Source organism: Rhinolophus sinicus, chromosome 1 (assembly GCF_057876585.1).
Source record: "Rhinolophus sinicus isolate RSI-liver-muscle chromosome 1, RSI-T2T, whole genome shotgun sequence".
Lineage (NCBI taxonomy): Eukaryota > Metazoa > Chordata > Mammalia > Chiroptera > Rhinolophidae > Rhinolophus > Rhinolophus sinicus.
In genome coordinates, this window is record NC_142501.1 from 43,103,462 (window position 1) to 43,131,439 (window position 27,978).

The following is a 27,978-nucleotide window of genomic DNA, read 5'->3' on the forward strand; positions in this document are numbered from 1 at the left end:
GTGAAAGCGGTTGCTTGCTAGGAGGTGAGAGAAACCAGAAGAGAGTGGTAATGCAATGAATTTGGGTTTCAAATGCCAAGATAGGGGCAGCCAAAAACTCCTGGAGTGATTTGGACTACCAGTAATATCAATTGGTAGGTTAACTGAGGGAGTGGGACTAGATTTCAAAGCCTGGCCTACTGTTATGTATGACATAAAGTATTAACTGACTCCTTTCCCCTTCCCTTCCAGTAACTATCGGGGATTTCCTAGAACAGTTCTCAAAGGAATACACTTTACATTATGACCTAGTATACATACATACATACATACATACATACATACACACACACATACATACATACATAACTGAATCAGTACTTACCCTTATGCCGTGCAATGCATTCTGTTATTTTCTATTCTATTGTGTTTTGGTTTGTTTGTTTTTATTTTTAAATTCTTGGCTTTCATCAGCAGTTTAAAAGCATTGTCTTAGATTAGAGGGAGTGTGGCTAGCAGCTGTCTCCTTTTTGGATCTGGACTGTGGATTTTAGAACAGATGTTTGTTATTCACTCCCTAACTTCCTAGGCAATGTGCCCGTGGGGTTGTCCTGCTGTGGGTCTTGGAATTGATGGCCCATCTGTCCTGGATCTTGATGACAGTGGGGGTAGAAGTGGGAATGCAGGGAAAAAGCTCATTAAACATGGCCTTTTTTTGAGATTCTGAATGTGGTGGGTCTGCACTACGTAACCCTGTCAGAGAGGTCATTCTTTAAAGGAAATTTATATCTATGATTCAAGCGTTTCTGAAAAAATATAAACAATGTTAGAAATGCAGGCATCGCCTGCTGTACATCAGTAATCTCTTATTGAAAAATCAGTTGTTCTGCATGAAAATGCTAATCTGGAGCCAATTTCTCACTTTATTTTAAATAAGAAAAATTATGCTATGTGAACCCCAAGCCCTCAACTAATTTCTTAAACAGGTAACTAAAGTGTAGTAATACACCTACAATGTTTCCCCAAAAATAAGACCTAGATGGACAACGGGCTCTAATGTGTCTTTTGGAGCAAAAATTAATATAAGACCCAGTCTTATTTTACTATAATATAAGACTGGGTCTTTAGTGTAATATAATATAATATAATATAATATAATATAATATAATATAATATAATATAATATAATATAATATAATACAATACTGGGTCTTATATTAATTTTTGCTCCAAAAGATGCATTAGAGCTGATTGTCTGGCTAGTTCTTATTTCCGGGGAAACACAGTATATATAATTCTTAAAAACCCAAACTATCTTGTTGGGTATAAAATGCTTAAAACATTGTTTCTTCATCACCAAATAATTAATTGGGTTTTTAGCAAACAACAGCTTCTGTGCAGTAGAAGGCCCCTGACCAAGATGGTTTTAATATTCTCCTCAGGCTGACTAAACTTCAACAGGCTTCTTCCAGACTCTAAGCCCTTTTCTTAGAGTATTTGCTTTAGAAAACTTACAATTGTAAATTCTTTCTCTGCGTCTTTGAGATGTAAATCTTTTAAAAAGTCTCTTGTGAGTTTTATAAGCCAAGAAAGTCTTTCTCAACATCCTGGGAATCACCTCTTTGGCAGGTAATCTAATCAGCAAAAGAGATAGCATCCCATCTCTCAGTTTCTGTGGAAAGGTAGGAGCCTATAGATGCTTTCCTCCAAGTTGCAAAACTATTTCTTGTCATAAAGATGTAAGAAACTTATTTTTCCTTGGATAAAGTCAATTAGCAAATACAGATGGCCTCTGACTTCCCCCTCATGTCCTCCACTACTTCCCACTAGCTCATCCCAGCCCTTAAAAAAACCCGACCCCAGTTGAACTGAGTTCAAGCTTAGTTCTGGCCTCTCTCCCCAATTGCAGTAGCCTTGGATAAAGTCTTCTCTGCCTGTTTAATTTTATCCAGTGCAATTTTTGCTTTGACATCAATAGTGGTCCTGTACTGCATCTCTTTTGTGGACAATGAATTCCACAAATTTAAAAAATTGTAGCACAGACACTATGTTAGCTTCCTAGGGTTGCCATAATAAAGAACCACAAACTGGATGTTTTAAATAACAAAAATTTATTTTCTCACAGTTCTGGTGGCCAGAAGTCCAAAATCAAGGGGTTGACAGGGCCATGTTTTTTTTGAAGACTCTAGGAAAGAATATGTTCCATACCATTCTTTTGCTTCTGATGTTGCCAGTAATCCTTGTTGTCCCTTGACTTGTAGATGCATCATTCCGACCACTGCCTCCATCAACACATGGCATTCTCCCTGTGCATGTCTGTCTATGTGTCTCTTCTCTTCTTCTTATAAGGATACCAGTCATATTGAATCAAGGGACCATCATACTTGAGTATGACCTCATCTTAACTTACATTTTAATTACCTCTTCAAAGACCCTATTTCCAAATAAGATCATATTCACAGGTACCAGTGGTTAGGACTTCAGTGTATCTTTTGGAGGGTACACAGTGCAACCTACAACTGACTCTGAAAAAACATCAATAGTATTTGAAATGAAAGACTTTTCCTGCATATCATTTTGTTAAAAATATATAAATAGAAGTTTTTTAAATATAAAGGTTGGCTGGAAATATTATATTGAGAAAGAAATATGGTCTATGAAATTTGGCTGTTAAAAATGGAGTTATTTCTTTTGGGAGAAGGTTTCCTTGGGAGACTTTGTAGTAATCTGTCTGGATGACATGCTGAGGTTTGGTGAAGGTGAAGCTTCTTTAGGGAGGAATCAAGGAATGTATCAAAGACAACACTAGACAAGTAAGACTATTGATTTTATTGAGGCTATTACAATAAGGAGAGCATTCTACATCCAAAGATCAGAATCTCCAAAGGTTAATTTTGCCTTAGACTTATACAGACCGGCGTTAAATAGGCTATAAGTGGGGCGATTTACAACTGGGTTGTTTTATAATCAGAAGTCTCAGTCAGGTAGCTGAACAGGAAATGTTTTTCTCTGTGGTTAGCTAGTTTCAGGGCAGCAAATAGTTCTAATCTTCGCTAATCAATTATAACAAAGAATGGGAAGTGGGAAGATCTGTGTCTGTTCTTATAAGCAGGTTTGTCAGAGGTAAACAGAGGAGTCATCCCAAGAATTATGAGTGTCAGCCCTCTAGTGATATGAAACAATTAATATATTCTTAAAAAGAAAAAAAGAAGAAGGAGAAGGAGAAGGAGGAGAAGGAGAAGACGAGCAAGAGCTTATGGGTGGTGTTTTCTTGGGTTTCTCAAGTTTAAGAAAGTCTCTTACTTTTTATATCAAACAACATTCTTATGTGGCTATAATATCCTGGGCTGCCCTTTCTTTCTCTTAGACCATTGTGAACACTGACTTTTGGCATTAAATGTTGCTGTGGACAAGGCTGAGGCTAGCTTGATTTTAATCTCTTGTAATGATTTGCTTTTCCTGACTAAATGTTTGAAACGTCATTTTTAAAAACGAGTATAGATCTATCTTGAGCTGTTTATATTAAATTTTCCTGGAACTTGGGGGGAAAAAAAGAGTTATAGGTGTCATGAGAAAGTGGATAGTGAGTTTCATCTAAGTCTTCTGGGGAAGGGTGCTTCTTTGAGTAAGCCATTTTCTAGAACACAAAAAATAGAGGGAATTTCTGAAAACAAAAGGTTGAGGGAGGTGTTCTTTACCTTTGCTGCTTTCTAGAAGCACGGGGCTCAGGTAAAGTTCAATATTGTCAATGGTCAAGAGGAAGAAGGACCTGTGTGTGGTGGAGTGGGTGTTGTCCTCTAACCTCTAACTGTTTACCGTTACTCTTTTTGGAAGTTGTTTCCTTGTCCCTGCAAAATGGATCCCACAGTTGTGGGACACCACTGCCACCATGTGGTGACACCCACTTAGTGACAGATAAATATCAGACTTGAAAAGAACATTTTTTTCATACTCTGGTGGGCTGTGTGTACCCCGGGAATATGCAAGAAAAACCACTGGAATGCAGGAAGAAAATATCAGAATTTTGACTTCATTTTAATTTTATTGAAAATGCAAGCAAGAATTTAAACTTACTGATATTTAATATACTACCAGTATGCACTGGGTTCCTTAGTCGGAATCTGTCACATGTCACCTCAGGGAAGAATAGATGCTTCGCATTGTAGTGACATTCCTCCCTGAACCCCTTCAGAATAGAAACATGTTGCAAATTGTGAGTACTTGGTTAAATACAGATAATATTATCTAGTTTCAACTAAACCTATACTTAACACAATGGACGAGTGGCATTAGAAGACTCCTACAGAGAAACTGATGGTTTAAAAAGTAACTCTAATAGAGCAGATACCAGCAAACAGGAATCCATGGTAGCACTGACAAATATTCTTACATCAGTAGAAGCTCTTTGTCAACTGCTCGACAAGAAAAAAAATAACAAAAATCTAACTTATTTTATAAGATGTTGGTCAAAACATTCAAAATTGTCAACACTGTTTGAAATATGAATTTAACTATTGTTAATATGAGCCTCACCCTAATTGTTGTGTGTGAAGGGGTTTCATGTTGACATCTGTTTTGGTTATTACACCCACTGGCCTGCCAAGATTTGAAATAAGTTGGATTTAGATCCAGTTCTTTACATCACTATTTGATAATGTTAACCCAGCCTTTTCAAAATTTGTGAAATGCAGCACGTATAATCACTGATCCTCTCCATATTACAGTGGGGAAGACTGGTGACCAGAGTCTATGTTTGTACACTTATAGATATGTAAACAATAATTTTCAGAGTCCAGAGTGCTAACCATTACACAATGGAACCTAAACAATAATTTTCAAAAAGGTAACATCATGACTCTCTAGCAAATACAAGATGAACTCAGTTCAAAAATTTTACTTAACTCATGGATTTATGAAGGAAACAGTAAAGATGCTATGACCAGTTCAATGCTATGAGAAGCAAGGTTATTTGTAGGATAAGATTTATAGGACGTGTACTGATTAATGTCCAGTTGGCCACAAATTTTTGGGTGACCAAAATTATTCACATCTCTTCCATATTCTTTCCAGCAACAAGTTATCTCCATCTCTTCCAGATAAAAATCCCTGAGTTAATAAGTAAATTCACTAATTTTGGGACCTTTAATCAATTGTAAATAATGGGAAAAACTTAACATTACCATGACCCTTTGGCCAAATCTAACCCAGGTATTTTGTAAAAAAAAAAAAAAAGTTTTATTGGAACTTAGCCACATCATTCCTTTACCTATTGTTTGTGACTGCTTTTATTCTACAATGGCAGACCTGAGTACCCAAAGTCCTAAAGCTCCACAGAGCTTAAAATATTTACCATCTGAATCTTTACAAATACAGTTTTTTGATATGCTTTGGATAGGCTTTGATACCTATGATATTGAAAGAATATGTGACTCACCTTTCTTGCCTTATTTGTAATATTTGGGTAATTTTTCTGACAGGTACTTGAGTATCCTTAATACATAGTTTGTCTGTTTCCCTTATCTTCAGGTAGGTGCTTTGGTTCACATTTCCTAAGTTTTAATTCAATCAATGTTTACTGAACACATACCATGTACCAGAGACTGCAATGAACAGAAGCTAGCCCTGTCACTTTCACAGTTTAGTGAGGAAGTCAAATGTGTAACAGGAAAGGGGTTTCTCTAAGAGAGGAACTCGGAATCTTGTCTGAGAAAGATGTCCAAGATATGTGAAGACTGGAGGCAGGAGGAGAAAGGGAAATGAGACACAGTTAATGGTTACTAGAGGGAGAAATCTGAATTAACTTGGAATCTCTTCAGGTTTTAGGAAAACCACTTCAATGAGCCTTTTGATTATGGAAAAGTAAAACCAAAGTCCTATTTTGGAATGCAAATGTCTCAGACAATGGGAAGGTAGGCTGTTTTGCTCAATATTGTAAAATGTTGTCTTCTCATGTAAAAACATGTTGTAACACTCTTTTTATGATATACCTACTGATACTTGTGGCGAGCCAGCCGCCACAAGTCGATCAGTACCTAAATGGGGGAGTGGGAATGAAATAAAAGACACTCACACAAATGATGATGCTGCAGGTCTTCAGTGATGCTGAAGCACCGAGTTTATTCTTCTTCACCAATATATGCAGTTTGAGTACGTGCAATTTAACAAAGAAAATATGCATTACCTTAGCAAATGTAAATTTTTAGCTTTTACATAGAGGATACGAGATCACTGAAACTCCCAAAAGTAATTATCCTATCAATTACCCTGAATAGCCATCAGTCTTCTGTGTCCGGGAACTGGCTGCTCCCACCACATTCCTTAGCAGCTTGTAAGCACCCTCCAGGTGTATGCAGAGACAATGCCTTCAGGGAGGAAACAGGTTAAGCATAAACCGAGCCGTTCTGTAAGGCTCAGAGTTAGCTGTAACCATGGCTCCCCACAGATACTAGCTGGTTTAAATAACAGAAATTGATTTTCTCACACTTTTGGTTGCCAGAAGTTCAAAATCAAGGTTGACCGGGTCATGCTCTGTTTGAAGACTCTAGAAAAGAGTAAGTTCCATACCTTTCTCTTAGCTTCTGATGTTGCCAGTAATCCTTGGTGTCCCTTGACTTGTAGATGCATCATTCCAATCACTGCCTCCATCAACACATGGCATTCTCCCTGTGAATGTCTGTCTATAGGTCCCTTGTCTTCTTCTTATAAGGATACCAATCATATTAGATTTTTAAAAAAATCAATGTAGTGCTCAAATTAAAAAATACAGGAGTAGTAAAAAAAAATTATAAAAATACTATATAGTTAACATGTAAATGTTTGGTATGATCACACTAGAAGGCAAAATGAATAGTGAGCTGCATGGGCCTCTATATAAAATAATAATGTGACGGGCATCAATGCATACAGAAACAGTTATGATATATCACCAACTCAAATACCATAACCAGAGTTGCCTTCAGAGAAATGATTTTCCAAAATAGTGAGGAACTGAATAAAATCCTGGGCCAAGTAAAGCAGAACCTTTCTTAGATTGCACATTGGATACATTCCTGGAAAATTCAGTGTCTAGTAAAACCATGCAAAAGTATTTTGCATTTTTGTAAAACAAAGTGAGGTTTAAGCTCAGGTAATTTTAAGCATATTTTTAACCTCCATAAATGTGTGAAGGGACATCAGAAGTTCATGTTGGCTGAGGGACAATTTTGCGTTGTGAGACTGTTCTACACATCTAGTGTCCCTGATTCTCACCTACTAAATGACAGTAGTGCCATACAAATCCCTCCACTTCCAAATCCTAGTCTTTGGGACAATCAAAAAGACTTGTGTCTTGGCCACAGTGAACAGTGCTGCAGTGAACATAGGGTCACATATATCTTTATGGATAAATGTTTTCAAATTTTTTGGGTAGATACCCAGAAGGAGTGCTGGATCATATGGTAGGTCTATTCTTAATTTTTTGAGGACTCTCCATACTGCTTTTCATAGTGGCTGTACCAGTTTACATTCCCACCAGCAGTGTGTGAGGCTTCCTTTTCTCCCAACACCCTCTCCAACACTTGTTATTACTTGTCTTATTGATAATAGCCATTCTAACAGGTGTGAGGTGGTATCTCATTGTGGTTTTGATTTGCATTTCCCTAATACCATGTCACCCCAAAAATCAGACCTAACCAGAAAATAAGCCCTAGCATGATTTTTCAGGATGACATCCCCTGAGCTTAAGCCCTAATGCATCTTTTAGAGCAAAAATTAATATAAGACCCGGTCTTATTTTCAGGGAAAATAAGTAGCTAGTGAAGTTGAGCATCTTTTCATATATCTGTTGACTCTTTGTATTTCTTCTTGGGATAAATGTCTGTTCAGGTCCTCTGCACATTTTAAACTTGGATTGTTTGTTTTTTGTTGTTGTTGAGTTCTTCATATATTTTGGATATTAGGCCCTTATCGGAAGTGTTGTTTCCAAATATCTTCTCCCATTTGGTTGGTTGCATCTTTGTTTTGTTGACAGTTTCTTTTGCTGTGCAAAAGCTTTTTCATTTGGTATAGTCCAATTCATTTATTTTTGCTTTCAATTCCCTTGCCTTTGAGATCAAATTCATAAAATCCTCTCTGAGACCAAGGTTCATAAATGTAGTACCTATGTTTTCTTCTATGCATATTATTGCTTCAGGTTTTATATTTAGGTATTTGATCCATTGTGAGTTAATTTTGTTAATGGTGACAAATAGTAGTCTAGTTTCATTCTTTTGCATGTGGCTTTTCAGTTTTCCCAGCACCATTTATTGAAGAGGCTTTCTTTTCTCCATTGTTTGTTTTTAGCTCCTTTGTCGAAATTGATTTGCCCACATATAAGTGTGTTTAACAATCAAAGTGTCCTGTAATAGATGATTGAGTAAAGAAGATGTGGTACATATATACAATGGAATAGTACTCAGCCATAAGAAAAGATGATATATTGCCATTTGCAACAACATGAATGGATCTTGAGAATCTCATGCTAAGCAAAGTATGTCAGATGGAAAAAGCCGAGAACCATATGATTTCACTCATATGTGGAATATAAGACTGAAAGCAACAAATGAACAAGACAAACAAACAAAAACTCATAGACACAGACAATAATTTGATGGTTACCAGAGGGAAAGGGGTAACAAGATGTAGAAGAGAGTAAAGGGGGTCAAATGTATGGTGATGGAGATTTGAGTCTGGGTGGTGAACACACAGTGCAATATACAGATGATGTATTATAGAACTGTACACTTGAAACATATAATTTTATTAACCAATGTCACTCCAATAAATTTAAAAAACAAAGACTTTCAAAAATTTCCAAATTGTCCTCTAGGGGGCAGTATGATTCCCGTGGAGCTTCACGAAACTAAAGCATCTGCCACAGAGTAATGCCGTTGCCTGTGGGGTTTGGGTAGGGAAACATTATTCTGTTGCCTGGATGGCTGGCTTGGGGTGGGAGTGAGTGGTGAATATTTTTTCCTCTTGCTAACCCCTAGCAAAGGTTGGAGTGCTGGAGCGTTCACTTAAAGGAATGACTAAAGTAATATTTTGACACTTTTCTTACGCGTTTTGAATTTCCCTTTATCATTTTGCCTGCCATAGAGAGCTAGAGTAAAAAAACCTTCCCTATAAAAATGATGAACCAAACACAGGGATATCTATTTATATGTGTGTGTCAATAAATATACATGTATGTATACAGTAGTCCTCTTATCTGCGGTTTTGCGTTCCGCAATTTTAGTTATGTGCTGTCAACCACAGTCCAAAAATATTAAATGGAAAAGTCCAGAAATAAACAATTTGTAAGTTGTAAATTGCACGCTGTTCTGAGTAGCGTGATGAAATCTTGTGATGTTCTGCCCTGTCCCACTCTGTCCCACCCAGAATATGAGTCATCCCTTTGTCCCCTGAGCCTGTGCCTGGAATGAATATGTGTTATAAGGTAAAATTTCTTCTCTACTTTCTTCTTAAGACTTTCTACTGTTGTTCAGCCAAAAGATGGCAGCAGAGGGAAAAATCCTCAATTTAATAATCTCTGCTAGCAGCTAACTAGCAGGGAATATTAGTTCACCTAGTTCACCACTGTATCTGTATTAAGTTTTATCAGAATCTTTAAGTACTTGAATTTTAGTGTTACTAGCAGAACAAATCTTTAGTAGGTCATGACTTGCATTTTTAATGTTATAATAACCAGTCTTGAAATCACATAAGGTTTCCACACATATCAATCACTTCAGAAGAGGATATATTGTAGTTACAATTCTTAGCTAGGAGAGCAATTAAATAGACTGAAGAGCATGCTGCTGAAACCACTTGACTCTCCCATTATTTTTATTTGAGGGGCAAATCATTTAATAATTTCACAATGCCTAAACCAACATATATTAATTAACCACCAATTAATTAATACTTACGTCTTCCAGTGGAATTTGTTATAACTTCAGTGCAGTTCAGCAAACATTTGTTAAGCACCTGTTATATGCCAAGCTCTGTGCTGCCTTGGAAGAGTCTTTTGGGTTGGGCAAAGACATGGATAGAAATTCTAACAAATGAATGCTAAGATCAAGGTGTGTGCAATTTAGGAGCGATAAGAAGGGAACTAAACCCAGACTAGGCGATCAGGGAAGTTATTCTAGGGCTGATAAGGCCTGAGCTGCTGTTCAATGAAAGAGTTAGGTTTAGAAGGACAGGAATTGGCTGAGCAAAGAAAATTACAAAGACATTCCAAGGTAAGAACAATCACAAGCCATAGCAAGACTCTCAACCTTACAGTGAAAGGTTGGGAGAGGGGGAACTGTGAGCAGGGGACCATCAGCAATTAATTACTACCTGAGAGTAAGGTTTATTATAGAGAAAGAAGGAGATGGAACCAGGGACCTGAGGAGCCCAGTTCATTGAAGGCTTTGCGGGCTAACAGGGGAGAATAAATTTTAACTAATGTACAGAGAGTGAGGGTCTAAACAGTTTTAGGCAAAGAAGTAATATGGTAAAAATTTCTAATTCGGTAGATCAATCTGACAGTTGTGGCAGATGCGCTTATGGAAGACAAGAGGAGAAGCAGAGACATCAGACATCAGGCTATGGCTATTTTCCAGGTAAGAGATTACATGGGCTTGAACTAAAATAGGGATGGTAGGTGGACAGAAGTGTTTTAATGTTTGGAGAGAATTAAAAAATTTTTAATTAACGGAAGAAGACAAACCAACATGGAGAGGTTAAACATACGAATGAACAGGGACAATGAATGCAGAAAGATTCTGAAGAAGACCTTTCATGTAACCAGATTTCCTATCCATAGCTGTATATAGCCATGGCTACTCATTGAATTCTTCTTGCCAAATGTTTGCAAGAAAGCTTGGGGTGGTAGGGTTGTCAGTTTTTTTGTCCACTTAACAATTGAACTCGTTCATGTGTTTTGGGGGAATTCTCCACTGAGTCTTAGTTGGAGGCAGAGATTGCTTTCCACCTCAACATGCTAGATTTTCCCGCCTATGTTAATTCTAGTGCATAGACATGAGACTTAAGCATTGGCAATGGACTTTATAGCCAGTGATAGAAATCACAGGTATGATGAACTTTCTAGCACCTGCTCAAACTTGCACATGGTTCTCTAGCTCTCCAATTATCTGAGAAATGCAATATCTGTTGAATATCTGCTTAAATCACTCAGAATTGACTACTGCAGCTTGTAAATGGAATGAGTACCAGATGAGCAGAAACTCTCCCTGATGTTCTTGGAGACATCACCAGTCTCTTGCTAAGAAAGTCACTTTCTCACTTTGTTCAGCCAGGGCCTTATCTGGTAAACTTGCCTCCTATGTGCTCTATCTCCAGGCATCCCTGAAATGGAAATGATTCTCCCCATGGAAAGTTCTCTGAGAACAGAGTCAACAGTAGAGAACAGGAAAGAGTGAGTGGAGATGCCTGGTCCATGGTGTCAAATGGAAATAATACTCATAAGCATTTATGGTCCTTTGTGCATAGGCCAATCAGTACCAATTGTTATCTTGTTTAATCCTCATAACATTCTGAGGCAAGAACCTAATTTGTAAACCAAATTTACAGACCCGAAAGTAAGGTTTATAAAGTATGAGGAGGTGGGACTGGGATTTCGATTCAGAGTGTGTATTTCTGGAAACTATCGACTGTAATTTCAAACCTTACAGCATCCAAAAGAGTACGATAGACTGGTGTTTGAAGATTTTTACCAGGTTGGTGTAAAGAGAGAAATTGTATGTAAAAGATAGGCTGTGACTTGTTTGCTGTGTACTTAGAGGGGCCAGAAGCAAAAGGACAGTAAGAATATACGTGTATTTTGCTGTATTTCAGATTTACCTGTAATAATAATTTACCTGTACTGTGGGATATAATCTACATGTATTATAGAGTGTATCTGTACTACCTGTATTCTGTTATACCGTATTTCCTCGAAAATAAGACCTAGCCGGACCATCAGCTCTAACACGACTTTTGGAGCAAAAATTAATATAAGACCCGGTATTATATTATACCTGGTATTATATTATACCTGGTATTATATTATATTACATTATTTTATATTATACCTGGTCTTATATTATATTAAAATAAGACCAGGTCTCATATTAATTTTTGCTCCAAAAGATGCATTAGAGCTGATGGTCCGACTAGGTCTTATTTTTGGGGAAACATGGTACGGTGTTGTGTTTAAAAGTTGTGTAATAAGTGTGGGGGAAAAGTAACAGGCTTAAATGCTTGCCTATACTAGAGGGCCTGGTTGAATGTAAAATAAATGGGGATTATTTTAATGGGCAGGCCTAGGGCTAAAGTTGGATACATCTCTTGGCTGGCTGATACCTGGCTCTTGCAGGCACAGCAGGGATATGATTTTGTCATATGCAAAGCCCTTGAATAAACCAGTTTCCATGGCTTGAATTTGTACCACCTTTTCTACTGACACACAAAGAACCAAGCCAATGGATGCTGGGACACCTTATGTGTATACCAGTGGAAAGAGAGATATTTGCACATTTACTTCCTGCTTTGTATCTTAAATCTGCTCCTCATGGAGGAGTTGGAGGATGTTGCAAAGACACAAATAGAAGGAAATATGAAAATGGTAGAAAGAACCCAACATAGGCATGTGAAGCAGGATTGAGCATATAAAACCATTAGTCTGGCTCCCTGAGATGTAGATGCCAAACTGTGATTCAACAGGAGGTATTTTACTAGGGGAAACGATCATGGAAAAGGAAATATGGAGGGAGCTGAAGCAGACTGAGAGAGTGATCAGAAACAACAGATTAATGCAATACTGACCCAGAGGGAAGGAGAGGGAGAGAGAAGTTTTGAGGGAAGCATCTTAGACAGTCTGCAGCTCAAGTATGGTTCAGAAGCAAAACCTTTGAGGAGTCCTTGAGCTAAAAATAACAATAATCTTTTAATATCACCCAATACCCATAGTCAAATTTCTAATAGAAAGTCTTTATTCAAGTTTATCCAAGTGTCTGAAAATATCTTTATTTATTGGTTTGTTTGAATTAGGGTACAAAAGAAATGTCCACTTACCACATTTGTTTTTTTGTTTCTTAAAAATGTTTTAAAACTTTTGGGGGAAATAAGAAATTAAGACCCAAGGAAAGATGCCCATTCATAAATATAGAATCAGCTAAGTTTATCATTGATCAAAAGTATTTTTTTCATGCATTCAAGTTGACCACAGGTGGTTACAAACCTATGGGGGATTTTCATCTCTGTTTATCTGTGATTAAAGCTACAGTGGTTATACATCATCCTACTGTTGGGGAACAGTCAGTAGTTACTCAATTTACATTGTTACATTATTCCTTTGATGTCCTCTTTTATGATTCTTTATCAATGCTTCCTATAGTCGCTCTTGATACTGCGTCTGCTTGACAGTAAATATGGTCAGTCACATTCGACATTCCTCGGTAAGGTTAGATTACACTCAGTTTCCCACAGACTCCTGTAATCTATCATAGCCCACCACCTTTTTAAAAATGCTATTGACTTGATTTAAAGCCAGGTCAATTGCCCTGTAGAATGTCCTCAATTCTGGGTTTGACTGAATATTCCTCCTTAACGTTTTCCTCTATCCTCCACATCTCCTGTAGGCTTCAGGCTTGATTAGATTCATGTTCAAGGGTTTTGTTTTGTTTTGTTTTTGAAAAACTATTTCATAGGTGGTGCTGTGTGTTTCATATTGCATTATATTCAAAAGCAAGTAATATCTAATTGTTTCACTTTTAGTGGATGCTAACTAAGATTGATCAGTGAGTTCAAGTGGTGGCAACCTGATCCCTCTATTATTACATGAAGTTCTCCATTAATCTTTTACCTAATGGTCTTATCATCCATTGATAACCATTGTTTGAGTTGATGCCTTAGGAATCGCAAAATGTTGATTTTCTAATTCTAATGTAAAACTATTATCTAGTAGAGCCATTTGATTTCTAGGGAATACTGGAAAGGCAATATAAATTATTTGTTCTTTCCCTTTAATTATCAATTTTTGGAGTAATGAGGTGGTATCCAGCCACCTTTAATTGTGTCCATAAAAAGTCTTATTTGTTTCCTTTTTCTCCTTTAAAAATAATTAGGACTCTTTATATTTTAAATTCATTTTAATCAGGTAGAATCATAATTCTATTAAATGATCAAATCATCTCATCTTTGACCAATGGGAGCCTCTTCAAGCTGGCTCACTTTTTGTGTGTGTGTGTTTTGATGTGTCCCAGTTATCAGCCTTTGATAGCATCTTTGCTTTCTGGTACAACAATCTGTTCCAAGCACATCTTGTACATTTTTTTGGCCCAGACATGGATCAGGCTTTATGCCTTTTAGTGAGCATGCATTTAATTTTAGGAATTCAATGAGTGTATGGTAGTGTTTCATTGTGGTTTTTAATTTGCATTTCACTGATGACTAATGATTTTGAGCATCTTTTCATTTGCTGATTGGCTATTTATATATCTTCTTGGTGAACGTGTCTGTTCAAATCTTCACCCATTTAAAAAATAATGGGTTATTTTTTTTTCAAATATTAAGTTGTAACGGTTTCTTTTTTTTAATGTATATACTGAATTTTGACAGAATTTGACAGACATATGTATTGTGACTATTTCTCCCAGTCTGTGGCTTGCCATTTAATTTCCTTAATTATGTTTTTCTCAGACCAGAAGTTTTATGTTTTCATGAAGTTCAATTATATCAATTATTTCTTTTATGGTTTCTGCTTTTTTATGTGCTAAGATATCTTTCACTACCTCAAGATTGTAAATATTTTTTCCCTATGCTTTCTAGAAACACTATGTTTTTCTTATCTTTTATTTTTATCTTTAGGTTTTATTATCTTTAGGTCTATGATCCATTTAGAATTAATTAATTTTTGTGTATAGTGTGAGGTAAGGATTAAGGTTCATTTTTCTCCCTGCATGGATATGCTGTGGTCCCTGCACCATTTGTTGAAAAGACTGTTCTTCCCTCATTGAATTACCTTGGCATCATTTTGGAAAATCAATTGATCACATATACATAGGTCTATCTCTAGACTCTCTATTCTGTTCCCTTATGCTAATATAAAAGTGTCTTGATTACTCTTGGTTTATGGTAAGTCTTGACATCAAGTAGTATAAGTCTTTGAACCTTTCCTTTTTCAAAAGTTTTACATTCTTTAAATTCCCATATTAGTTGTAGCTTGTCAATATCTACAAAAGAGACTCTTGGAATTTTGATTGGAATTGCATTGAATCTATAGGTCAACTTGGGGAGCATTGATATTTTAACAATACTGATTGTTCTAATCTATAAACATGGTGTATCTTCCCATTTATTTAGATCTTCTTTAGTTACTCTGAGAAATGTTTTGTAGTTTTCAGTGTATGGGTCTCATACACATTTTGTTAAATTTTTTTCTAAGTATTTCATGTTTTGGATGTTACTGTAAACGGTATTTTAAATTTCAATTTCCAGTTGTTTGTTGCTAATATACAGAAATCATATTACGTTTTATATAATAAATAGGCTTATATCCTGTGACTTTGCCAAACTTACTTACTAGCTTTAGTTGATTTTTTGTAGATGAGGAATGATACTTGAAGACTGCAAGCTAGATTTTATGGATGTTTAATGCTACTGGGTTGTCATTTTATTTTTTTTTTACATTTTATTTTTTATTTTTCAATTATAGTTGACATTCAATATTATTTTATATTAGTTTCAGGTGTACAGAATAGTGGTTAGACATTCATATAATTTATGAAGTGATCCCCCAATAAGTCTAATATGCACCTGGCACCATATATACATAGTTATTACAATATATTGACTATTGACTATATATCCTGTGCTTTACTTTACATCCCCATGACTGTTTTGTAACTACCAATTTGTACTTCTTAATCCCTTCACCTTTTCACCCAGCTCCCCAACCCACCTCCTGTCTAGCAACCATCAGTTTGTTCTCTGTATCTATAACTCTGTTTCTGTTTTATTTGTTCATTTATTTTGTTTTTCAGATTTCACATACGAGTGAAATCATATGGTATTTGCTTTTCTCTATCTGACCTATTTCACTTACTATAATATCCTCTAGGTTCATCCATGTTGTTGCAAATGGTAAGATTTCATTCTTTTTTATGGCAAAGTAACACTCCATTGTGTAAATGTACCACATTTTTTATCCATTCGTCTATTGATGGACAATTAAGTCGCTGCCATATCTTGGCTAAAATAAATAATGCTGCAATAAACATAGCAGTGCATATATCTTTTCGAATTAGTCTTTTGGATTACTTCAGATAAATACCCAGAAGTGAAATTGCTGGGTCATAACGTAGTTCTATTTTTAACTTTTTTTAGGAACTTGCATATTGTTTTCTATGGTGGCTGCACCAGTCTGCAATCCCACCAACAATGCATGAGGGTTCCCTTTTCTCCGTAGTTCTAATATCACTTGTTGTTTGTTGATTTATTGATGATAGCCATTCTGATAGGAGCCAGGTGGTATCTCATGGCGGTTTTGATTTGCATTTCTCTTAATTAGTGACATTAAGCATCTTTTCATATGTCTGGTGGCCATCTGTATGTCCTCTTTGGAGAAATGTCTTTTCAAGTCCTCTGCCCATTTTTTAATTGGGTTGTTTGGGGCTTTTTTTGGTATTAAGTTGTACGTGTTCTTTATAAATTTTGGATCTTAACTAACCCTTTATTGGATATATCATTGGTGAATACGTCCTTCCAATCAGCAAGTTATCTTTTTGTTTTGTTGGTGGTTTCCTTTGCTGTGCAAAATCGTTTTAGTTTGATGTAGTCCGATTTACTTACATTTTCTTTTGTTTCCCTTGGGTTGTCATTATTTCTAGGGCTTTTCATTGGGTAATACTAGGAAGAAATGAGCATACATTGATATTTTCAATTCAAGTTTTAGATTATTGTGTTCTACATAAAAACCTTTGATTTAACTTACTTGTATCTCTTTTCTCATGTTGAAAACTCTGGTTCCTAACATCATGAGCATAAATACTGATTTTAGTCTATAACATACATATATTTGGATCAATATCTTACTATCATCACTAACAGTAAGAATACTGAATGAAGTTCAAGATTTTGTTTCACAGTTCTTTTTATCCTTCAAATATATTCCACTGAATTCATTGGTTCATTCTGCAAATATAAACACATGTTTTTTGTTTTTTACTTGTATCTTTGTTATATGCTACTAGAAGTAGAAATCTTGGGCCAAAAGAAAAATGCATTTGTAACTTTGTTGGATACTGATAAAGTCCCCCTTACAAAGCTTGAACTATTTTATCATTTATTTATTTATTTATTTATTTATTTATTTATTTATTTATTTATTTTAAGGAGGGTGCAGCTCACAGTGGCCCATGTGGGGATCGAACTGGCAAGCTTGGTGTCATTGGCACCACACTTTAACCAATTGAGCTAACTGGCCACTTCAAGCTTGAACTATTTTCTGTGTCCATCAGAAATGTATGAAAGAACCTAGTTTTCTCACAACCTTGCTAATAGAATATAATGTCAAAGTTTGGAGTTCTGCCAACAGATAGGTGATGAATGGTATTTCAATATGATTTTAATTTATATTTTACACTGTATTTTTTTCTGGAATATTGCTAATGCTACTCAGTTTGCCTTTTAATAGATACTGCTGATCCTTGAAAATGGAAATAGATTTTATTACATGGATTTGACATTAATTATATTCTGTGTTGAATTCTTGATGAATTATAATCAATTACATCTGCATTGCATATTAATTAATGTAAATTCAGAGACTGGCTGTCTATATCATGGGTTAGCTAAACCCTTACTTCCTTTCTTCCTTCTTGTGTCATGTCATCTGTGGCTATTTTACCGGTAATTAAGGCTTTTCTCACTAGCTGACTAGGCAGTCAATAAAAAACATAATGAAAACAACTAAATCAGTCATTCAGCATTATAATTAGTTAGTTAAGTTTCTCCCTGGCTTGTTGATTTTAATCATGCATGTTAATTCTCTACCACCTTGGAAAACTGAGTATTACTTGAAAGTTACATGTGCCCTGATAACATATACTTTAACAGACACTCTGGTGAATGGAATGAGAAAATGGTGATTTGAGTGAGTGACTTTGCATTTCTGAACTGTTTTTCATACTTCTGTTCATATTTGTAATTGAGATTATTGGGTTAGTAATGCAAACAATCACGGGCAGGAAAGTGTTTTCAGGCACATGGCAGAGAATTTGGACAAAGAAAAAAGCCCTGATCACAGCTGTTAGAAGTGTAGGCATCTGCATAACAGTTTTATTATCAATGACATATATCACGAGCGCTCTTGTTCTTGATGTATACTGATCATCAGTTGACCAGATAATGCCCACTGTTTGCCAGAGGAACATCAGACTATGAAAACCTCACTAGTAAGATGCAAAGGTTGGGGGCAGGTGGTATGTGTAGGGTGCTCCAGTTGACTTTCCCTGCACTAAACTAAGTGTAGCCCTAGCTGTCGTGCAGCCCTGTGTGAAAGCATGGGAACATGCTCTGAGAGGCTGGGGCACTGATTTCCTAAAGCTGCCATGGTCTGAGTGTTAGTGGTTATTGTCTCTTCAGAAGTCTCCTGCAGAGTCTCCTGATTAAAACTTTTCCTTTATATTCTTAGGTCCTTGAAGACAGGATCATGTCTTGCACACCTTTAATCCCTACATGGGACTCATATTTCCTCTCAGATCAGAGGATGCTGAAGCCTTGATAAGCTGTGGCCTTGGCCAGTGGTTATTTTGTCTCCCACAATTGTTCAGGGGAAACCAGTTAATTCCAGGCGGGCAGGTGCCACATCTGTTTTGCCTATGATTGTACAAAGTGTGATCAAACAATACGATGAATGTTTAAATTAAAAATATATATATATTACAGTAAAAGTCACATTGCCATTAATCCCCCTCAAAATACTCACCCTCACTTTGAACGCACTTATTCCATTGTTCTTGCCACTTTCTGAAGCAGTTCTGGAAGTCCTCTTTCATGAGTGTCTTTAGTTGCGCTGTTGTAACTGCCTCCATATCCTGAATCATTTTGACTTTGGGGAAGAGCCAGAAGTTACACGGTGCCAGATCTGGTGAATAAGGTGGATGAGAACACACCATAATGTTTTTATTTGACAGAAATTGCTGTATACCATCTCTCTATCAGGTCACTGTTCGATTCCTAGCCCGTCTCAAAGCCAGGACTGTGTTTGCTTAGGAGAAAGGCTCCTCTCCTTGACACTGCACAAGAACTTCCAGGGGATAAGTAGCAGAAAGAGAGACTGATTTAACTGCTTCAATTCACTCTTAGTCTACTTTTTTGAAACAGGAGTGTTTTGCTTTCTCTTTCTAAACATCTAACATGATATTTTTGAAAATTAAAGTGTTCCTATGATTTTTTTTCCTTGGCTAATAATTTATTTAAAGTAGATACAAGACCTAGTTCTGGCAAATAAGTTGGAAGTAGAGCTGACCTGGAAGGGGTTCTTTTTCTGAAAAACAAGACAAAGCACAAAGGGAAAGCTCTTGTCTCCTCCCTCTTTTTATTGGCTTGAATTGGGGGAATGCAGGAGCAGCAGAAGCAGCCCTCCTGAACCTTGAGATGACAAGCTTGAGGACAGAAGTCAGCACGCCAAGCACAGCAGGGTGGGAAGAGAGCTGAGTCCCTGATGGCATATTTTGCAGATGAACTGATCTCAGGAACAACCTCCTTCTGGGCTCGTTTTGTGAGAAAAATCTATCTATTATTTGTTTAAACCTCAATTTGGGTTTTCTTTTACTTGCAGAAGCATGAATTTCTAATTTGTAGTTAATTTTATTCCTTTAGCACATCAGTCTGGTCTTATTTCTGTTGTGGCTGCTCACTCTCGGGTTGTGACAGAATTCACGAGGCAGGTAGAAACAGAGAAGGAAGATTTATTAAAGTAAGAGAAAAGTCAGCTGGGCAGAGTCTACTGGAAACTACTGCAAACTACTGCATCTGGACTCAAGTTTTATATTGTCTAACCAGGATGTAAATTGATTCAGCCTGTAGTGGAATTTTCTATTGAGTTTGGCTTTTTCCTTTGGGGTGGGGGAAGCAGTTAAACTGGTTATGGCAACCTTTGCATATGTTATGTAGATTTAAGTTGGAGCCAGGAGTGGATCCCATACAGATGCAAAACCTCTCCCAAGTCACAGGGTCAGCACTGGGCTGAAGTAAATAGAAACATTGGAACTGGTCTGCATAGTAAATGTATAGGAAGCAGAATAAAGAAAAGAAAGCTTTCAAAAAGTCCCAAGCTAAATTACACTTGTTAATTCGAAGTATACCAAAGATCCAAACCTCAAAATAGAAGATTTAGTGCCACCATTACAATCCGCTGTCTCATGAATTTCCAGGTGTTAGCTCATCTAACACTGCACCCTTACATTCACAAATTTGTGGTCCAGCCCTTTCTTGCCATTTTATTTTTCCTTTTGTCCCAGCTTTGAGCTGTATATTTTCCCCTGCCCACCACTGGATGTCCACCTGCACTTTTCTCTAAATGGTTGGGTAATTTACTCTGACAGAAACATTGTATTTTTAAATGTAGGATACAATGATGTATGGAGGACCTACTATGTGCTATATGTCAGCCCCTCCCCACAATGTGTCAGCCCCCCCACCACACACACACACACACACACATACACACACACACACACACACACAGACCAGGTATGTTATATACCTTACTTCCCTGACTCTTCACTGCAGCCCAATGTGGTAGATATTAACCTCTTCCCCCGCACTGTTTACAGCACAAGAAACTTAACCACAGGTTAGGGAACTTGTCCGAGGCCTTTTGGCTAGCAATTGGTAGAGCCAGTTTTCACATCTAGGTCTATTGGATCCTCAGAATATCCTGGCACTTGGTGGAGACGGGGCTGGGGGTGGTCATGACAGGTATTTGTCATGGTTCTTAGTTGCAAACAAAGTAATGCACTCTACTACTTCATTTAAGTAGAAAGGGATTTATTTCAAGGTATAGGATAGCTTACAGAATTTCCCAGAATACCAGGGACCAAGTTTGAATGCTGCACAGTGTGAAGAAACACCCAACTACATCATGGACTGTCAACATAGAAACTGCTTCTCTACTTGCACACTTAATCACTGGGTGTCTGTGACTCTAGGGCTTGGTCCTTAGACCCTCTGCCACAGCAGCCCTGGAAGAATCAAATGCCTCGGCCACAAGTGCCAATCGGTCCCAGTGCAGCTGCCTCCTCACAGGGTCATATCTGTAACTATGGCCACAAGGGCGTCCTTAGTTTTCTAGCACATAGAGTGCAGGATGGCAAGTTAGACGTGCTTGGCACTGGCACTGAATAGGAGGATCTGCCATAGGCTTTCTTAAAGAAAGATCTTTCTTTACAGGAGACTTATTTACTTGGTTACTGCCACAAGTCAGAGCAAATGGATTGCAATTCAGCGGCATCTCGGGAAAAACTAGTAGTGTTAGAATGATTGAAATGGAATTACAGGAATGAGGACCATGATCAATGAATGAATGATGCCTCCCATCGGGGGAAGAGGAGGAAATAGTGGTTTCTTGCCATGGGTTAAGGAGTTATTCCTGAAATTTCTTTTAGGTAACTCCATACATAAACATTAAAATAGTCACATACTTCCTTTTTAAATAAGATGGTGATCTGCTTCAAAGAAATTAAAAACAGGTTTTAACCTGTTTTAAATGTACTTCTGGAGGAATATGGCCAAATTAAGCCTTCCTTCTGCTCCTACATAAGTATATGCAAAGGCAGTCTGTGGGACATCCCTTCTATGTTGCTGTGATCTTGTATGAGATGTTGAATGAAAGGCCTTCTAGCTGGTTAGAAGTCTTGTTGAACTGAAATGGTGGGAGAATGCTTTCTAACTGCTCCCACTCTCAACACCTTAGTAATGGGCACATTTTACCACCTTAAGAAAAACACCTGTAAATGTCTTCATTGATTACTCTTTGCTAAACTGTTTGTTTTTTGTTGTTGTTGTTTGTTTTTTTTTCCTTTCAAGGGTGGTGTTCATTCGTTTAGTACCACCATCTAGCTGACAGGTTGTCTTATAGTCTGTTAAGGACATTGACAAGTGATAAGGATATTGCTTTTCTTGAAGAATTGGGGGGGGGGGGCTTTTCACACCCCCTCACAGAGCGCTGACAGAAAATGTCAGTCCACTGGCAAGGCGTCTCCAAGTGGCAGCTTGAACGTTTCCTGCTACTGCCAGAAACCAGATACCATACAGTGAAGCTCTTCTTTGCATTCAGCACCTCCCCTGTTCATTCATTTTCAGAGCCGGTTTTTCCTTTGACAACACTTCTCAGAGAGAACTGTGACAAGTGTATAAATGAACTGTCTATTCCTACTTTGCTGTACAACAACATGTCTACTGTCTTAAATCCGCAAACATAGCAGCTTCCAGTTCATTTTCTTGATGTATTCATTATGGTAGCTATGCTGGAGGTTATAAGTCAAATATTTTGTTAGTGAATAGCTCAAAAGATAAAGCATGTCTCTCTGCAGGATTGCCTACCTTTCATAAAGTTTGCTATGAAGTTACTTTTAAATGAATCATGCTTTGTTACAATTGACTTCCTCTTACAAAGGAGGAATTTCATGCTTATAAAAACGAGTGTCAATGTGTAAGTAAATACACTCAGCAGAATACAGCAAATTAAGAAAAAATGCTTTTAAAGGAAAAGGGAACATCAGTAATAACAATTTCAGCACATCAGATTCAGTGTTTGTTGGAGTAAAATCATGTTATTTGAACATTAATCCTCTTGGGTTATTAGGCCTAGTTAGTAGGTAGCCCTTTAAATATCTCAGGTCTATTGCTCTTAGCCATTTGCTGCAAAGGGGGTTGTGTTTTGCCGTTTACTCATCAGTTTATTTTATTTTATTAAAGAGCTGTTTGTGCAGTATGTCTCACTGCTTTCAGCATATCTGATAGATAAAATGCTCAATTGGTGTCTTTCATATGAGTTTTATACTATTGTTGGTGAGCCTGGGACTCAATCTTATCTCCAGAACCAGGCCGACTGCCTGGGCCATAATACATTATCAGTGCCTAAATGAGTTAACCTCAACCCCTGCGTGCGGTGAAAATAATCACTTCCCTATTTTTTTTTAAATTTCTATAAATTTGTATGTCAGCATAGGAGTTGTTATTTAAATGGCATAATATGTAGTAATTAACATTAAAAGGTGAGGTAAAAGTGAGGAAAAAGAAGAAAGTAGATCACTGAGAAGAAAGTTGTAGAAGTTTGGATAACAAGAATGTTTGCTTGAACAGTTACTAGTTAAGGAGTGGTTTAGACTAGAGTAGGGGTTGGCAAACAGATAGTTGGCAAAATCTGGCCCAATGGCCTGTTTCTGTATAGCCCATGAACCAAGAGTGGTTTTTATATTTTTAAATGGTTGGGAAAAAAAACAGAAGTCTATTTTGTGATATGTGAAAAATTATAAGAAATTCAAATGTCACTGTCCATAAATACAATCTTATTGGAACAGAGCTGCTCCATTTGTTAAGTATTGTCTGTGGTTGCTTTCACACTACAATGGCTAAGTTGAGCAGTCGTGACTATCGTATAGCTGCCTGCCAAAGCTACAATGTTTACTAACTGGCTCTTCCAACGAAAGGTTGTCGAACCCTGGACTAGACTTCTGAGGTTAAATTTTGATACCTTTCTCTTCCTTGCTTCTCCTTTCCTACACACATCTTTGGAAGCCCCGATCTGAGGTCAGAGGTGGCATCGGGTTAAAGTGACGGTCTGCTTGCTACCTGAGTCTGAAGTAGAAGAGGCCCAGGAAGAGCAGAGAACTTTATAGAAGACAAACCAGGGTTTAGATTCTGGCTCTGCTGGTTAAACATGTACATCTTTACTTAATGAGCATCAGTTTTATCATCTGTAAAATAGGGATAATACTTCAGAGATACATAGTATGTAGTCAAAAACAATTTGAGTATGTACAGTACCTGATATATGCTATTTTCTCAACAAATACTAACTTCCTTTACAATTCCCTAATAAGCAATGCTCTATGCCTATGGTTGTTTGCCTAAATTCGTAGAGATGATTTGGGGACAAAGAACTCTTTGCATGGAATAGTTATTTTCTCTGGGTCCTCTGTGATGGGATGATTTAAAGTGAACTTCCCTGACTTAAGTGGAATTCCTTTCAAGACTTTCACCCTGGGGTCTGAGGAGCTCTGCGTTGCACAAGTAACAGTGGCTGATGCACAGAATCTGTGCTTATATGTGACTTTTCATTGTTTCATTGAAGTTTACAACTTTGTTTTCATTTCCATTTAGTGTTCTCTCTTTTTCTTATATAAACCATGTATGTCTAGATTTACCCTTAAAATGAATCTCCTTATTTTATTGTATTTCTTTTTTTGTGGAGATCCCTAGCACCTCATATATTCTGCAGCCCACAGATCAAGAAATAATTTCAACTTTTAAGTCTTACTATTTAAGAAACGCATTTTGTAAGGCTATAGCTGCTATAGATAATGATTCACTTATGTATCTGGGCAAAGTAAATTGAAAACCTGAAAAGGATTCACTATTTTAGATGCCAGTAAGAATATTCATAATTCATGGGAAGAGGTCAAAATATCAACATTAAAGGGAATTTAGAAGAAGTTGATTTCAACCCGCAGTATTGACTTTGAGAGGTTTAAGACTTCAATGGAGGAAGTAACTGCAGATGAGGTGGAAATAGCAAGAGGACTAGAATTAGAAGTGGAGCCTGAGGATGTGACTGAAATGCTATAATCTCATGAAAAAAAAAGAAAAAACTTTAATGGAAGAGGAGTTGCTTCTTACAGATGAGCCAAAAAATGGTTTCTTGAGGTGAAATCTACTCCTGGTGAAGATGCTGTGAAGCTTGTTGAAATGACAACAAAGGATTTAGAACATTACATATAATTAGTTAATAAAGCAGCAGCAGGGTTGAGAGGATTGACTCCAATTTTGAAAGAAATTCTACTCTGTGTAAAATGCTATCAAATAGCATCGTATGTGACAGAGAAACTGTTCATGAAAGATTCGATCAATGCGACAAACTTCATTGTTGTCTTAGTTTAAGAAATTGCCACAGCCGCCCCTCCTTCAGCAGCATCAACATTAAGGCAAGACCCTCTACCAACAAAAAAATTACAACTCACTGATGGCTCAGATGATGGTTAGAATTTTTTAGCAATAAAGTATTTTTTTTTAATTGTGTTTTTCCAGAACCCATCAGCTCCAAGCAAGACAAGTAGTTGTTTCAATCTAGCTGTGGACAGCGCAGCTCACAGTGGCCCATGAGGGGATCGAACCGGCAACCTTGCCATTAAGAGCACCACATTCTAACCAACTGAGCCAACTGGCCACCCCAATAAAATATTTTTTAATTAAGGTATGTACATTGCTTTTTTAAGACATAATGCTATTACACACTTAATAGACTACAGTGTGGTTAAACCTAACTTTTATATGCACTGGGAAACTAAAAAAATTGTGTGACTCACTTTATTGCAATATTTGCTTTATTGCAATGGTCTGGAACTGAATGCACAATATCTCTGAGGTATGCTTGTATATAAATCAGTTTTGCAAAAATCTATCTGTGACCATAAAATCTTTCCTTTCCATCATCCAAGCTGTTTGGTAGTACCCTTCCATAGTGACTCTAGCTCAGCTCTGTGATTTGCTTTGTCCAATAAAACAGTAGGTTTGGTTAGCCATCAAATCAAGGGACAGGAAGAAGAAAATAAGTTTTGTTTTGATTTGATTTGTTTGGGGGGTAGGAGTATGGTGGGGTGGCATAAAGACAAGGTGGGGAAAACAGGTTGGGGAGAAGGGTAGCAATCAGCAGGATTTCCACAGGGGCCTCAGAAAACTAGAAGTTGATCCCTGGAGTTGCCCAAGAAGACAGGGTGTCCAGGACGAGGGGATTTCTGTGCCCAGGAGAGGTTTGGGAACTGAACCTTCCTTCCCTATCAGATATACTGCACATGAATAGCAACATGCCCATGACCGGTGTCCCAGGTTCTACACCTGTTTCTTCTCATAGAGATATAGGGAGGGCCTTGTTCCTTCCTGAACTTGCATTAAACTGTTGATTGCCCCACTACAAGACTTTGCTAGATCCCTTATTCATGATCTTATATGAGCATCCTCTGTAACCATGCCCTAGGACACCAGTGTGGGGATGGGGGGAGCTCCTGATTTAGTTAGTTGGGCTATTTACAGATTTTTCTAATGCATGCCGAGAAGCTGAACAGAAGTATCTTGACTCTTCTGGTTCTTGTGTAGTGTGAAATTCATTTGCCTTGGGAAATTTTTAACTCAGCGAATGTTTGCATTTTGAAAGACCATATACTTTTTACAATTTAGATATAATTGACATGTAACATTATATTAGTTTCAGGTGTATAACACCTAAATTCCTTATTCTAACCTGCTTAAATCTTACCCTGTTTTTCTTCAAAAACGTAAAAACTGAACATATATGCTGCTTCCGATGTGGCAAATATTATTCTATTCACAACAATCTCATTAGTAGTTATATCATTACCCCCTCTTTCAGAATGAGGCCACGGAAGCACACACAGCCAGGAAAGGGCAAAGTTGGAAGCGGACTCTTAACCACCATGCTGTATCCCACTGTCAATGTTATAATTTGGAATTAGTATATTAACTTATCTTTTTGTTGTTGCTTGGGTTTTTTGGGTCTGTTTTGTTAGTTTGTCCCTCCCATAATAAAAGCTCCATGAGATCAGGGACCATTGACCATTGACATCACATTGGTCATTGATTTCACAGTGCCTACTATTGTACTGAGGACATAATGGGTACTTAATAAACATCTGTTTAATAATTGAATGAATGACTGAGAGCAAGAGAATGCAGTATTTATGCTGACAAAGTTGGTTTGGTGAGAGGTTGGTTTGAGGTACTAAGTCACAAAATACAATTTTTCCTAAATATTTGTAAGTGAGAAAGTTCCATAAGCAATTGGAGGCTGTTAGGATAAAGAAATATGAGGAAACCCTACTTCCAAGAATGGTTTAAGAAATAATTTTCTAGATACTTGTCATTGATACATCTATATCTATGTCTATCTCTATCCAAATCTATTCTTATTTATCTGTATTTACACCTACACTGACATTTCTATCTCTATATCTTACATATACATGATGTGTATGACATATACATGAGAGAGAGAGAAATGTAACTATACAGTACTACAAGAGTATGGTGTACAGTATAAGGAAATAAGTTTAATTTTTTCAAGTTAAATACCAACATAGAAAGGATCAAAGTTGTAATAAGCAAAATCTTATTAGGATAGTGTACATGTCTGAATGAAGTCAGACTGAATACATTCACAAAAATGTGTCAATCAGAAAATGGTACAGGATAGAGCATAGGAAATGGGCAGCAATGGAACTTAGAAAAAGGGAAGTCACAGAGGCAAACTCCCTTCTTCATTCTACCCACAGGAAAGGGAGACGCAGGCAATCTACTCCAAGTGTCATGATCCCTTTAAAAAGGCTATGATTACACTTTGTGGAAGGATGCCGCCAGGGGCAGACTGGGAGGAAGGCAGTTTTAGCTAGTTGCAATGACAGGTTTCTTTTCTTTTCTCTTCAGCAGTTCATGATCATTCACCACTGTGATAGAGGATGCATGCTACAGGAGCACATGTGTGGCTTCCCAGCTGCAATGCGTAGGTGAAATGATGTGGTCTTTATCATCCCCCCTTCTCTGCCAGGTTAGAGTTCATGGTGGTCACAAGTTTCAAGTGTTTGCTCCATTTATTTATTTATCTATTTATATTTATCACAGAATGTTATGTTGTAATTACAGCATCTGGAAGGGAGCTTTCTTGTCTGTTTTGGGAGGCACTGGAAATCACACCGTCAGCAACTGTCTTTTTTTCTT

General features: G+C 37.2%; 1 long non-coding RNA gene across 1 annotated transcript; it reads left to right on the forward strand.

Moving 5' to 3' along the window:
* Positions 1-27,885, forward strand: LOC148759053 (uncharacterized). Its single transcript, XR_016020831.1, has 4 exons — positions 1-134; positions 10,500-10,586; positions 25,279-25,444; positions 27,688-27,885. It is a non-coding gene; the product is annotated as an uncharacterized LOC148759053 (long non-coding RNA).
* Positions 27,886-27,978: the final 93 nt, after the last annotated feature.